General features: G+C 44.2%; 1 long non-coding RNA gene across 1 annotated transcript in view; it reads left to right on the top strand.

Moving 5' to 3' along the window:
* The window catches only part of LOC144819320 (uncharacterized), a 95,327-nt gene extending 82,101 nt beyond the window's left edge, over nucleotides 1-13,226 (top strand). The window contains exon 3 of the long non-coding RNA XR_013607291.1: nucleotides 12,904-13,226. This is a non-coding gene — a long non-coding RNA (uncharacterized LOC144819320). The remainder of the gene's footprint in view (nucleotides 1-12,903) is intronic.
* Nucleotides 13,227-15,495: the final 2,269 nt, after the last annotated feature.

Genomic DNA, 15,495 nt, shown 5'->3' on the forward strand with positions numbered 1-15,495 from the left:
ACTGTCTTGATCTTTTTTAAGAAATCTCCTGAGTCTTTAACATAGGATGGTAACTGGTGAACAAAGGGCTGCAAAAAATAGTCTACATATTGGGAAGTACATTCAAAACAACTACCATTGGATGAAACAATAGGTCTGCCAGGGGGATGTGATATGCTTTTATGAACTTTGGGGAGGAGGTATAAAGCTGGTAATTTGGGAGATTTACACAATAAAAATCTGTATTCCTCCTCTTCTAATAGCCCTTTGGTTTTCCATTCCATGAGTTGTATATGGAACAATTTAATCGAATTTTCATATTCCATTCGATTACTCCTGCAATAGCTGTTCGTGTCAGATAATTGTCTTAATCCTTCTGCTATGTAATTCTCCCTAGACTGAATCACTATGTTACCACCCTTATCGCTGGTTTTGATCACAATAGTGTGATCTTTTCTCAAATTTTCAATCAGTTTACACTGTTCTTTGGTAACATTGCTCCATTTTTGGTGATATTTCTTGGTTTCAATTTTGTTAAGTTCCTTTATCATACATTTTTCAAACACATCAATGGTGTCATTGCGAATTTGTGGCAGGAAGATAGATTTGGGTTTAAAGTTAGTTCCGGAACTCATTGCTAATGATACATCAGCATCAACAAGGTCCTGATATGGGTCATGACTCTCCTCACATTCACCACTTAGTACATTCAGGGAGTGTTCTAAATTGACCTCAGAGATACTTAAATGATGTGGTTCATCTCTGGTAGTAGCAATACCTGAACCTACCTTAGTCGCATACCATTTTCTTATTTTTAATTTTCTTGTAAAGAAAAATAAGTCAATCTTGCTCTGAGTATGATTAAAATTTATGGATGGGCAAAATGTTAGTCCCAAAGATAATAACTCTACCTCAGTGTTGGTCAAAATGCGTTCTGACAAGTTGATCACAGTTTTCGTCTCCATTACTTCAGTTTCATTTGGCCCCTTGTACGTTTTCCCACTGGGCTTGCAGGATTTCCTCCTGTAGATGTGTTTTTGCCTTTTCCTCCTCTGTTGCCTCTTCCTCGCCCTCGATATCCTTGTTGATTGTCCTGCATCAACATTGAGAATTCCATTAAAACGTTGTTTTTTACTCCTGTAAAGTTACTTCCAGTTGAAATGTCACTGCCACTGGTTATTGACTGTAAGCCATCCTCAGATATGTTTTCCGATGTGCTAGCTTGTTCTTCAGCTTGTTCGTTAGACTTGGACTGTGACTGCATCGCCGCTCTCATCTTATCATATTTCTTAGCAAATGTCAGTATTTGCCCTCGTTGGTAATCAACCAGATCTCTCTGAAATTTGCTTTGTTTCCTGTTTCTAATATCAATTTCAATTTTATCCAAATTAGCTTCTATTTTATCCATTTCAGATTTAAATTCTTCTTCAGTGCACATGTCTTTAAGTTCTTTGGTTAAAGCTTCAATCTCCACTTTCAATCTATCGGTATCCTTAGTGGCAAATTCAATTAACATACGTAGCATATTAAGTGAGCATTCATGATTGTTTGCTGCCCAACGTGTAACCAATTCGGGGTCAGGGTTTTGGAAGGTTGGAGTAACAAAAATCCGTAACCCGCGAGGAACCCTGGACACATCCACGTATTTTTGCAAGGTAGTGGCTTCCCACCACTTATTCTGTTCAGGTTTCAGAGCTCTCCATAGCCTGTCCCATAGGATCCTCTTTGGGGATTTTGAAGTGTTAGCATTCACTGTGCTGGATACATTCGTTATTTTCCCACAGTCCTGGAACATGTCACTGGCTGCTTTTGCCCATTTTTCCCTCCTTTCTGCTGCCATCTTTTTATAGCTGATTCGGCACTATTGTAAACATTCATATGTGCCGCATGTCCACGCTGCGCATTCAATTACACGTAATCTGAATTTAAATGCGCATTTAAACTGTTTACGGATTTGGGTTGTAAATACACAGAAGGGTAACTGCTAGTGTGCGGCGCTCACCTTTGACACCTAAATGAAACGGTGCAGGACTTTCGCCGCGTGTAGCGATGGTAACCTTCTACTCACAGGAATCCGTGGGTTGAGTCTTCAATCATCAAATCCATAGATCGTGAAGCTGTCGCTGCACTTCGCTTTGACCCCTCCACAACAACAGTGGTCCGTACTGGGCAGCGAGCCCATCAATTACAAGCACTCATACAAACGTCCTCACAGTCCAGGGACAGTATGAAGCACGGACTCGAGAAAAGCGTGTTCCCAAATTATTTAATCAGCAAGATGGTAAACAATCAATAACTCTCGGCGCGTTTCGGGGCTCCTCCCCCTTGGTCACGAGAAGTAGAAAGAGTAATAGGATCATCACACATATACTCAGAATCACATGGTCTCATGAAACAATGATAAACATAAACAAAATACTAGCGCGTTTGTCCACGCAACTTTTTGAAAAAGGTAAACATTGCACTTTAGGGACAGAAAAATTATGAATTCCAATAATATCAAGGAGCAAAAAATAAACATCACAATGTACAATAAGGCATAATCGTAATTTGTAATCCAAACCCTACTCATGACATAAACATAATCAAAAGACTCGGAATGATTTATGTGCCTAAAACATAGCGCACTTGGCCTGCATGACGTTCATAATTAAGACTAGGACTTAGATAATTTAAAAGCTGAGATCACCGCCCAAGTGGGAAAATTAAATAAAAATTCATGTGAATTGACAAATATATTCGATCTCATGAATTACAGGCAGTCATATAAATACGTTTCACGCCCATGTGGGCTTAATACTAAACTGTGATTACAATAATAAAGAGTCAATCAAAAGTCAAGCGTGAAACGTATTTATATGACTGCCTGTAATTCATGAGATCGAATATATTTGTCAATTCACATGAATTTTGATTTAATTTGCCCACTTGGGCGGTGATCTCAGCTTTTAAATTATCTAAGTCCTAGTCTTAATTATGAACGTCATGCAGGCCAAGTGCGCTATGTTTTAGGCACATAAATCATTCCGAGTCTTTTGATTATGTTTATGTCATGAGTAGGGTTTGGATTACAAATTACGATTATGCCTTATTGTACATTGTGATGTTTATTTTTTGCTCCTTGATATTATTGGAATTCATAATTTTTCTGTCCCTAAAGTGCAATGTTTACCTTTTTCAAAAAGTTGCGTGGACAAACGCGCTAGTATTTTGTTTATGTTTATCATTGTTTCATGAGACCATGTGATTCTGAGTATATGTGTGATGATCCTATTACTCTTTCTACTTCTCGTGACCAAGGGGGAGGAGCCCCGAAACGCATCGAGAGTTATTGATTGTTTACCATCTTGCTGATTAAATAATTTGGGAACAAGCTTTTCTCGAGTCCGTGCTTCATACTGTCCCTGAACTGTGAGGACGTTTGTATGAGTGCTTGTAATTGATGGGTTCGCTGCCCAGTACGGACCACTGTTGTTGTGGAGGGGTCAAAGCGAAGTGCAGCGACGGCTGCACGATCTATGGATTTGATGATTGAAGACTCAACCCACGGATTCCTGTGAGTAGAAGGTTACCATCGCTACACGCGGCGAAAGTCCTGCACCGTTTCATTTAGGTGTCAAAGGTGAGCGCCGCACACTAGCAGTTACCCTTCTGTGTATTTACAACCCAAATCCGTAAACAGTTTAAATGCGCATTTAAATTCAGATTACGTGTAATTGAATGCACAGCGTGGACATGCGGCACATATGAATGTTTACAATAGTGCCGAATCAGCTATAAAAAGATAGCAGCAGAAAGGAGGGAAAAATGGGCAAAAGCAGCCAGTGACATATTCCAGGACTGTGGGAAAATAACGAATGTATCCAGCACAGTGAATGCTAACACTTCAAAATCCCCAAAGAGGATCCCATGGGACAGGCTATGGAGAGCTCTGAAACTTGAACAGAATAAGTGGTGGGAAGCCACTACCTTGCAAAAATACGTGGATGTGTCCAGGGTTCCTCGCGGGTTACGGATTTTTGTTACTCCAACCTTCCAAAACCCTGACCCCGAATTGGTTACACGTTGGGCAGCAAACAATCATGAATGCTCACTTAATATGCTACGTATGTTAATTGAATTTGCCACTAAGGATACCGATAGATTGAAAGTGGAGATTGAAGCTTTAACCAAAGAACTTAAAGACATGTGCACTGAAGAAGAATCGAAATTTGCCTAGCTTATGTAACGGTAAGTTTCAATTCTATTAAGGACACGGAGGCGAGGATTATGCTTTTCTTCCTTCGCTTTAATACAAATACACAAAACACAGCAGCCTTAGAAAAGCTCCAATCCATGTTTAAAACTGTAGGAAAACTTGAAACAAAAAAATTTTTTTCTTTAAGAGTCTGTAATCCAACGAAACTACAGCTCCCATGAGCCTTTCAATCTTAGTCCTTTCACTCTGTTCAGTCCCAGTATGATAGCCAGTCCCTTCTCGACCTTCCTCCTCTTTCTTCGCGCTGGTTACGCACATTCCGCATTAGTCATGTTTGGAACCGTCATTTCCTATCAGAAAAAAACGACAGCGTAAGAGAAGCATCGACCACTCCACTGATCGCATGCAAACAGAAAACATCATCAGGAACTGGCATTAGAGCATGTACAACGTATAGCTGGAAAACAGTTTACTTACTGAGATACGGGCGGGTTCGCACTACCGAACACTAGGGTGGGATAATCCTCGCCTCCGTGTCCTTAATAGAATTGAAACTTACCGTTACATAAGCTAGGCAAATTTCGATTCTATGTCAGGACCGGAGGCTTCAGATTATGCTAGTTCAAAGCTTACTCACCACCAATTGGGCCAAATCCACCACCGGTTTAAAATAAAACCTCTTAAATGTGGAATCCGAGGACCAATCCGCCGCTCGCATTAAGTCCTCCAAACGAGCTCCCACCGAAAACGCCTTAGAAGCCATAGCTCCCCTGGCAGAGTGAGCTCCAAAACGCTTGGTGTCAATGCCTGCCTCCTGCATGACCCAACGCACCCACCTTGCAATGGTGGGGGAAGAGACTGCTCTGTGTGGTTTTCGCAAGGCAATTAGTAACTGTCGTTCGCCCGGAGGGCGAATATCTAGCGTCATGTCTTCATAAGCCTTCAAACATTGCACGACGCACAATTTGGGAGTGTCCACAAAGGCTGGGTACGAGATCGTGCGTGACGCAGACTTTGTGCGACGTCCCACTGAAAAAGTGACCCCGTCCGGGGAAAACACGCGCGCTGACACATCCAGGGCACGGACATCCGACACACGTCGGCAAGAAACTAAACATAGCAACATAGCCAATTTAGCTGAAAGTTCTTTCAAAGACAAATAAGCGTTAGCCTGCCAGGACAGGAATAGATTCAAGACCACATTCACGTCCCAAAGGACTGAATATCGGGGCTCCGGAGGTAAGGAGAGACGAACTCCCCGCAAGAGTCTGCAGACAAAAGGATGTTCTCCTACTGAAGAACCCTCCACAGGCTGATGACCCGCAGAGATTGCTGAACGCATTGCGTTAATCGTCCTATAGGCGAGGCCTTTAGATGCCAATTCGGCTAGAAAGTTCAAGATCGGAACGATTCCTGCGACCACGGGATCCAGGTCCCTTCGAAAACACCAACGCATCCACTTAAGCCAAGCGGATTTGTAGCGCTTCGCCGTGCTATCAGCCCAGGCTTTGGAGAGCAAGCCCTCAGCCGATCCCGAAAGGCCCGGGAGTGACCAACGTTTCCGGAAAGCCTCCATGCCATGAGGCGGAGAGAGCCCCTCATGATGAGAGGGTGATGTTCCCGATGTGGATTCAGCAAGAGGTGAGGAAACTGGGGGAGTAGGATTGGAAAATCCCAAGAAAGTTCCAGAAGAACTGGAAACCAGACTTGAGACCTCCAGAGTGGCGTAACCAACACCATCTCCACCTCCTGACGGCGCACCTGGGCCGCCGTCCTCACAATCATCGAGAACGGAGGAAACGCGTAAGGCCTCTCCTGGCTCCAATCTTGGAGGAACGCGTCCGTGGCTTCCGCGAGCGGATCCGGCCGCCAGCTGAAGAACCTCGGAAGCTGATGGTCCAGCCGAGACGCAAACAGATCCACCGAAAACGGACCCCAGTGCGTATTCAGCCAATGGAAGACCGGGACGTTCAACATCCACTGACTGGCATCCCTCAGGTGCCTTGAGTGCCAGTCCGCTACCTGATTGGCCTGACCCGGCAGGTATTCCGCCGTCACCGATATGTGATGAGAGAGGCAATAATCCCAGAACTCCTTCGCCAAGTCTGCTAGAGCCTTGGAGCGGGGGCCTCCCAGGTGGTTGACGTATCGAACCGCTGAGACATTGTCCATTTTCAAAAGAACGCAGGATTTCACTGAATCCTTGGTCCAACAGCGGACCGCGAAGGACCCTGCCAGAAGCTCCAAACAGTTTATATGCAACCGTTGTTCTTCGGATGACCAAGTGCCTCCGGTGGAGAACTCCCCGCAACGGGCACCCCATCCGGATCTGCTCGCATCGGACTCTATCACTAGATCCGGGACCGACCCGAAGATCGCCCGACCATTCCAGGCCTCCATGTGTGAGAGCCACCAGGACATCTCCTCCTTCACGTCCTCCGAGAGGGGTACCATCTGGTCGTAGGACATGCCCCGTCGGAGGTGTTGGGCCTTGAGGCGCTGTAGCGCTCTGTAATGTAACGGCCCTGGGAAAATCGCCTGAATAGAGGATGACAGAAGTCCCACTACTCTGGCCACCTGGCGCAGAGAAGTCCGATCTTTGGAAATCGTCTGGCGTAGCGCATGCCTGATCTTGGCCATCTTCTTCGAGGGAAGACTGAGGGAGGCTCCGACGGAGTCTATGACGAAACCTAGAAAGGTAATCTTCTGACACGGAACCAGAACCGACTTGGATTCGTTGATGACGAAACCCTGCCGCTGGAGAAGCTGGACCGCCTGCTGGAGCTGACCAGTTAAGGTCACCGGGCACTGGCCCATGAAAAGAATATCGTCCAGGTAGACGATCATCCGAATACCCTGAGCTCGCAGGAATTCTACCACCGGGTGCAGCACCTTCGTGAAGCACCAAGGGGCCGAGGAAAGACCGAAGGGAAGGGCGGTGAATTCGAACACCCTGTCCCTCCAGCAGAATTGAAGGAAACGCCGATGGGGAGGATGAATGGGTACCACCAAATAAGCGTCCTTCAGATCTAACCGCACCATCCAGTCCCGTGCTAGGAGCACATCCCGGAGGAGGTGAATCCCCTCCATTTTGAAGTGACGGTAGACCAACCAACCGTTGAACTCCTTGTGGTTGATCACCGGACGCTTGCCCCCATCCGTCTTGTCTACCAGGAAGAGGTTGCTGAGGAAACCAGTGGGATGTCGCGTTGATAGGCGAATGGCCCCTTTCTGGAGCAACTCTGAGACCTCTTCGTCTATCAAACGCGCATCGGACTCTGAGAAAATGATCGGCCGCGGGGGCCACACCTGAACTGGTCGGTCGTAGAAGTCTATGTGGAAACCCCGTACGGTTTGCAAAACCCAGGCGTCTGCAGTGAGCAGCGCCCACTCCTCGTAAAAGGCTGCCAACCTGCCCCCCATAAGAACTTGGTCCGAAGACCGTACACTTACCGTTGGCAGTATTGGGTCCAGGGTTCTTGCGGTAGCCACGACCGCCAAAGCGTTGCCCCCTCGTGGGGTAAAAGTTGTTGAAGTTCGCGGAGGTCTGGTACTGGCCTCTGCCGGAGCCTTGCCCTCTACCGTTGGCTTGCTGCCCTGCACGGCCGGTCGGGCGGCCCCTGCCCCGACCGGCCCCTTGGGAAAAACGCTGGTGGAATACCCGCTTAATGCTGGTCTGCGCTCTGTCCAGTGAAGTAAACGTGGACACAAATTTGCCAAGCTCCTTGATAAAAGGTTCGCCAAAGAGGCCGCCCTGGGCGACCGCCCCAGCCTCCGAAGAAGCCAAATCGCCTAGCTTCGGGTCCAGCTTGATAAGCAGGGACCTCCGACGTTCGGTAGACAGGGCGCAGTTGGCGTTACCCAAAAAAATGATTACCCTCTGCGCCCAATTAGACAAGACCTCAGGGGAAATCACCGTGCCATTAGCTTTCGCCTCCTCCGCCATGTCAAGGATCTTCGTGGCGGGCCCTACAGCATCCAACAACTTATCCTGGCATGACCGCCAGGAACGGTCGATGCCCTTACGTGGGTCCTTCATAAATTTGGCGAGGAAGGTGGCCATTTTCGCGTCCAATTCGGGCGTCATGGCCACCTTACCCTCCAAAGAGGGCCTTGGGCATTCCCCACGTAGGCAACCCCTGGCTTCTTTTTCTAAAGGCTTACGCAGGCGACCTGCCACGAACTTTGCCACCGAGTCCCCCGGCGTCCAGGCCGCGGACCGCGGATGCATGATCTCATCCGGGTCCAGCATGCCGGAACTGTCCCGGGGCAACTCAGCGGCCGAGCCCGAGGGGCGCCAAGAGCGGACCGATTCCCCGTCGTCATCAGTATCGGGGGAGTCCAGCCCCGGAGACGGGGGCGCAGTGTCCGAAACCACAGAAGGTTCAGGGTCCGAAAGTGGTGCGGGGGGGCCAGCAGTCGCCTTGGCCAAGAAAGCGTCTCTGAGACGCTCAAAGGTGCCTCTGTCCACCCCTTGCCCCACTTCCCGAGCCCCTTCCCTGCAGGGTTTCTTCGGCGCGGAGGGGCCCTCACTCGAGGGGCCAGGGGGGCCAGTAGGCGCCCCCAAATGGGCCTGCGCCAGTTTGGCGCATTCTTCCACAATGCGCGCAGACAGCCGGTCCTCCATGGGACCCACTACCTCAGTCACACAGCGGTAGATAGAGCTGTCGACCGCGTGGTAAAACTCCTCATCCTGTAGATAGGAGTGGGGTTCCTCAAAATAATCCCCTTGCTCCATGACTGCTAAGCCAGATCACAATCCTAGCACTCAGCACCAGACCCTCTCACACAGAGGGCGTCAGGGAAGTAATATGGGCAGACAAACTCGGACTGCAATGACTTTTCTGGGCCAGGAGCACACTGGCAATGTAGGCTGCACGTTAGAGCCCCCAACGCGCCGACCCTCCACAATGGGACCGGGCCGATCCACCCCCAACAGCGCGTTACCACACAGAAAGTCGTCAAAAACGTGCAGATGCCAGTCGGCGATTTACGCGGTCTCCGCCGCTTATACAGACCCCACAGGGCGTCAACAAAGAAAATTCCGGGCCAGATACAGACCCGGAGCACCGGGCGTCAAGGGGTGGAGAGGGCAAAGCTCCGTGACCGGCCGGCTCCTCCGCGCGTCTCCTCAGAGTGAGGGGGAGCGCGCCGAGGAGCAGGCGAGACGAACGGGCGCCCTCTGGCGGTCAATAATAACACCGCACTGTTTGCCGGACAAACGCCGCGAAAGGAGCGAGAAACGCTCCCGCGGCAGGGGCTCTGCAGGGAAAAAAGGCACAGAAGCAAAACAGAGCCCTAACAAACCCCCGTCTAATCCCCAGACGGGCAAATACAGCAAAGTATCAAGAGAGAAATATGCCACTTAACTGACTGCTGCGGGAGCAGCGAAGAAAGAGGAGGAAGGTCGAGAAGGGACTGGCTATCATACTGGGACTGAACAGAGTGAAAGGACTAAGATTGAAAGGCTCATGGGAGCTGTAGTTTCGTTGGATTACAGACTCTTAAAGAAAAAAAAATTTTTGTTTCAAGTTTTCCTACAGTTTTAAACATGGATTGGAGCTATTCTAAGGCTGCTGTGTTTTGTGTATTTGTATTAAAGCGAAGGAAGAAAAGCATAATCTGAAGCCTCCGGTCCTGACATAGAATTTAAATCTGAACTGGATAAAATAGAAGCTAATTTGGATAAAATTGAAATTGATATTAGAAACAGGAAACAAAGCAAATTTCAGAGAGATCTGGTTGATTACCAACGAGGGCAAATACTGACATTTGCTAAGAAATATGATAAGATGAGAGCGGCGATGCAGTCACAGTCCAAGTCTAACGAAGAAGCTGAAGAACAAGCTAGCACATCGGAAAACATATCTGAGGATGGCTTACAGTCAATAACCAGTGGCAGTGACATTTCAACTGGAAGTAACTTTACAGGAGTAAAAACCAACGTTTTAATGGAATTCTCAATGTTGATGCAGGACAATCAACAAGGATATCGAGGGCGAGGAAGAGGCAACAGAGGAGGAAAAGGCAAAAACACATCTACAGGAGGAAATCCTGCAAGCCCAGTGGGAAAAGGTACAAGGGGCCAAATGAAACTGAAGTAATGGAGAGGAAAACTGTGATCAACTTGTCAGAATGCATTTTGACCAACACTGAGGTAGAGTTATTATCTTTGGGACTAACATTTTGCCCATCCATAAATTTTAATCATACTCAGAGCAAGATTGACTTATTTTTCTTTACAAGAAAATTAAAAATAAGAAAATGGTATGCGACTAAGGTAGGTTCAGGTATTGCTACTACCAGAGATAAACCACATCATTTAAGTATCTCTGAGGTCAATTTAGAACACTCCCTGAATGTACTAAGTGGTGAATGTGAGGAGAGTCATGACCCATATCAGGACCTTGTTGATGCTGATGTATCATAAGCAATGAGTTCCGGAACTAACTTTAAACCCAAATCTACCTTCCTACCACAAATTCGCAATGACACCATTGATGTGTTTGAAAAATGTATGATAAACGAACTTAACAAAATTGGAACCAAGAAATATCACCAAAAATGGAGCAATGTTACCAAAGAACAGTGTAAACTGATTGAAAATTTGAGAAAAGATCACACTATTGTGATCAAAACCAGCGATAAGGGTGGTAACATAGTGATTCAGTCTAGGGAGAATTACATAGCAGAAGGATTAAGACAATTATCTGACACGAACAGCTATTGCAGGAGTAATCGAATGGAATATGAAAATTCGATTAAATTGTTCCATATACAACTCATGGAATGGAAAACCAAAGGGCTATTAGAAGAGGAGGAATACAGATTTTTATTGTGTAAATCTCCCAAATTACCAGCTTTATACCTCCTCCCCAAAGTTCATAAAACCATATCACATCCCCCTGGCAGACCTATTGTTTCATCCAATGGTAGTTGTTTTGAATGTACTTCCCAATATGTAGACTATTTTTTGCAGCCCTTTGTTCACCAGTTACCATCCTATGTTAAAGACTCAGGAGATTTCTTAAAAAAGATCAAGACAGTTGAGTGGGACGAAGAATTTTCTCTTCTCTCACTCGACGTGACAAGTTTATACACTTCTATCCCTCACCAATTGGGACTCGATGCTTGCATGTATTTTCTTTCCAAAAGATCGGTATCGTATCTTTACCACACCAATATGTTAATCACCATGATGGAGTTATGTCTCAAGCAAAATTATTTTTTGTTTGACAACAAGATCTACAGACAGACTCTCGGTACCTCTATGGGGACTTGCTTTGCTCCTAGCTTTGCGGGTCTCCATATGGGGTACTGGGAGGAAACGGTGGCATACAGGTCGCCTATGTATCGCAGCCACGTTATCAAGTGGATGCGGTACATAGATGACGTGCTGGTGGTGTGGAGAGGAACTGAAGAAGAGGCCAATGTGTTTGTGAACGAACTCAACCATAATGCTTTCAACCTAAACTTCACCAGCAATTGGTCTAAAGAAAGTTTGGAATTTCTGGATTTAAGTGTCAAAGTGGAGAATAAGAAATTGGAAACAATTCTGTTTAGAAAAAAGACAGCAGGGAACAGTATACTCCACGCACGTAGCTGTCACCCTAACTCTCTAATTAGGAGTATTCCAATGGGAGAACTCTTAAGAGCCAAGCGAAATTGTAGTACGGAGGAAACTTTTCGGGTTGAACAACAGAACATGATTGCAAGGTTCTCCGAACGTGGATATTCCACTAAAACAATTTCTGATGCACAGAAAGCAGTAGAAAAACGCTCAAGAGAGTCACTATTACAGCCAAGATTCAATGAACCAACAGTTGTGAATGATAACAAGACACGGTTCATAACTACCTATAGTAGCCAAGCTGGTTTACTTAGAAAGAGCCTTAACAAATGTTGGCCAGTGTTATTAAATGACTCTGATTTGGCTGAATATGTTAACAAGTCCCCCCAAATTTCTTTCAGGAAAGCGAGGTCCCTCAAAGATCAATTATGTACAGCGGTGATCCCAAAGAAACCCAAAACCACTGGCGTTCAGGGCTTTTTTACCTGCAGAAATTGCAAGGCATGCCAAAACAGCCGTAATCTGAAAAAAGTACGACTGTCACCCACATCCAAAATTCTAGTTATCAAAGAACATACTTCATGTACCAGTGACCATGCGGTCTATGCTCTATTCTGTCCCTGTAATAAAGCCTATATAGGGAGTACCATTAAGCCTGCAAAATTGAGAGTGCTAGAGCACATGCGTGCTATTACTAATATGGACAAATCCTACCCGATAGCACGACACTTTCACAGTCATCACAACCAGAATGCAAACTTACTGAGTTATTGTGTATTATGTACTGTGAAATTTGATGAGAGGGGAGGCAATCGGGTACAGAACTTGCGAAGACTAGAATCAAGAATGATTATTCAACATAAAACCATGGTCCCCAATGGTCATAACTGTGATGAAGAAATGGAAGTGCACTTAGGGTGATTTATTGCAGTACCATAGTTTCATTGAGCTTTCTGTAGTTTTTTGTCCAGTAGGAGATCTGTTTGGACAATGAAGGGGAAAAAAAGTTAATGTATTCATAATGTTTTGTCCATACTTGTTTTTAACTTCTATATCCTTTACATGAGTTGCGAAGGGTACAAGGTAATTTTCTGATCTTGAATCACTGGTCATTTTTTCATTATCATTCATTAGTTTTTATTTTTTTCTCTTTTAGGGATTACTTATATAGAATTTGGTTTGAGTGGGAGTATCAACCTTATGATAGACAAACAATGAGCAGACTTGGAACCGAAAACTGATTGACCTACACGCACGAATGGTTAAGCCCACATGGGCACTATTTTGCTTGACTTTTGATTGACTCTTTATTATTGTAATCACAGTTTAGTATTAAGCCCACATGGGCGTGAAACGTATTTATATGACTGCCTGTAATTCATGAGATCGAATATATTTGTCAATTCACATGAATTTTGATTTAATTTGCCCACTTGGGCGGTGATCTCAGCTTTTAAATTATCTAAGTCCTAGTCTTAATTATGAACGTCATGCAGGCCAAGTACGCTATGTTTTAGGCACATAAATCATTCCGAGTCTTTTGATTATGTTTATGTCATGAGTAGGGTTTGGATTACAAATTACGATTATGCCTTATTGTACATTGTGATGTTTATTTTTTGCTCCTTGATATTATTGGAATTCATAATTTTTCTGTCCCTAAAGTGCAATGTTTACCTTTTTCAAAAAGTTGCGTGGACAAACGCGCTAGTATTTCGTTTATGTTTATCATTGTTTCATGAGACCATGTGATTCTGAGTATATGTGTGATGATCCTATTACTCTTTCTACTTCTCGTGACCAAGGGGGAGGAGCCCCGAAACGCGGATTGGTGTCATTACAACGCGTTGTATTACAACGCATTCCGTTACAACGCAGATTTTACAACGCGGGATCCATTACAACGCATGTCATTACAATGCATGGCATTACATCGCAGATGCTATTACAACGCATGGCATTACATCGTAAGTATAGGTAAGTTGACTTTTTTTTTTAAATGTTATTTAGTTTATTGTAATTAAATTTTTTTAAATAATTTAATTAAAAGACATTTAAAAATTGTCATTAATTTAATTTAATAAAATAATATCTATTTAATAAATATAAATATAATAAAAATTGTAATTAATTTAATTTAATTAAAAAAAGTAATTAGTTTAATGTACATATTTTTTATAATGAAATTAAATTAAATTAATAATATTAAATTATTTAATTTAATTAATTTAATTAAAAAATGTAATTAATGTAAAATAATTAATTTAATTTATTAAATATATTTCTATTAATTTTAAAATGGTAAATATAATTTAATTATCCCTAAAGCCAAACCCTGCCCTAAAACCTAAAAACACCCCTGTACCCCAAAACCCAAACCCTGCCCTGAAACCTAAAAACACCCCTGTACCCCAAAAACCAAACCCTGCCCTGAAACCTAAAAAAAACCCTGTACCCCAAAACCCAAACCCTGCCCTGAAACCTAAAAACACCCCTGTACCCCAAAACCCAAACCCTACCCTGAAACCTAAAAACACCCCTGTACCCCAAAAGCCAAACCCTGCCCTGAAACCTAAAAACACCCCTGTACCCCAAAAACCAAACCCTGCCCTGAAACCTAAAAACACCCCTGTACCCCAAAACCCAAACGCTGCCCTGAAACCTAAAAACACCCCTGTACCCCAAAAACCAAACCCTACCCTGAAACCTAAAAACACCCCTGTACCCCAAAACCCAAACCCTACCCTGAAACCTAAAAACACCCCTGTACCCCAAAACCCAAACCCTACCCTGAAACCTAAAAACACCCCTGTACCCCAAAACCCAAACCCTACCCTGAAACCTAAAAACACCCCTGTACCCCAAAACCCTAACCCTACCCTGAAACCTAAAAACACCCCTGTACCCCAAAACCCAAACCCTACCCTGAAACCTAAAAACACCCCTGTACCCCAAAAACCAAACCCTACCCTTAAACCTAAAAACACCCTGTACCCCCAAACACCTATACATATACTCCTATACTCATATTTATTTTAAAAATTACTTAAAATAATAAATTTAATTTATAATATTTAAAAACATAAATAAATATTTTTATTTATTTTTATTTATAATTAATATTAATTAAATCATTTATATATTATTAAATAAAATTAAAATAAATTATATACTTACCAATAATTACGATGTAATGGTATGCGTTGTAATAGCATCTGCGATGTAATGCCATGCGTTGTAATGCCATGCGTTGTAATGGATCCTGCGTTGTAATAGCTGCGTTGTAACAGCATTACGACGTAAAAGTTGCGTTGTAAGTGATACACACCCCGAAACGCGTCGAGAGTTATTGATTGTTTACCATCTTGCTGATTAAATAATTTGGGAACACGCTTTTCTCGAGTCCGTGCTTCATATTGTCCCTGGACTGTGAGGACGTTTGTATGAGTGCTTGTAATATATATATATATATACACATGTAGAGGGGCTCCCAATCAACACTCTTCCACCATTGGTCTGTTGACATGTCACTCAAATTATACACTCACACACTCTAGCAGAAGATATATATCAAAAGACCAGCCCACGCCAGTCATTGGATGCCTTCACTTCCCTCACACATATGCAAGTACACCTGAAAAATAGTTCCCCAAAAAATAGAAATGATCAGACACTTGCACTTCCCTATGAACAGTTGAATTATATAAACTATTTTTATAACTCTCCAGGCATTTTGTGGATATTACAA

The sequence above is a fragment of the Lissotriton helveticus genome, chromosome 2_1 (assembly GCF_964261635.1).
Source record: "Lissotriton helveticus chromosome 2_1, aLisHel1.1, whole genome shotgun sequence".
Taxonomy (NCBI): domain Eukaryota; kingdom Metazoa; phylum Chordata; class Amphibia; order Caudata; family Salamandridae; genus Lissotriton; species Lissotriton helveticus.